This window comes from Arachis ipaensis, chromosome B2 (genome assembly GCF_059453495.1).
Source record: "Arachis ipaensis isolate K30076 ecotype BB chromosome B2, ASM5945349v1, whole genome shotgun sequence".
NCBI lineage: Eukaryota > Viridiplantae > Streptophyta > Magnoliopsida > Fabales > Fabaceae > Arachis > Arachis ipaensis.
In genome coordinates, this window is record NC_142437.1 from 18,181,403 (window position 1) to 18,182,036 (window position 634).

Consider the following 634-nt stretch of genomic DNA (forward strand, 5'->3'; position numbering starts at 1 on the left):
CTTTGGTGCAGAACCTCTCATGCATCCATTGTGGTTTTAGATTGTTTTCTTTCTTGCCTCTTGGAGTGGTTTGTTTTCCTTTAGGGGCCATGATCTTGGTCAGTGATCATGGAAAATCACACCAAACTTAGAGATTTTCTTGTCCTCAAGCAAAAGCAAGGAAAGAAGATGAGTAGATGGAGAGAGTGATTTGAATGATGGAGGAGGGGTGATGGCCGAATGCATAAATAGAAGGGAGGGAGGGTATGGTTTTGAAATTTTAGAAAAAGATATGATTGATGCAAGATAAACAGGCTCTCCCCTAGCTGTTCTGGCGTTAAACGCCCATCTGGTGGCCATTTTGGGCGTTAAACGCCAGAAATCCTTCTTCACTGGGCGTTTTTCTAAACGCCCAGAATGCTGCCAATTCTGGCATTAAATGCCCAAAATGCTGCCCATTCTGGCGTTTAACACCCAGAATGGTAGCCATTCTGGTGTTTAACGCCCAGTTTGCCTCTTTACTGGCGTTTTGACGCTAGTGAGCTCCTTTCCTCTGTGATTTCTCTGTTTTATGTCTTGAACCTCCATTTTCCTGACCTTTTCACTGAAAATATATTAATTAACAAGGAAAACAAAATTAAAAATACTTATCTAA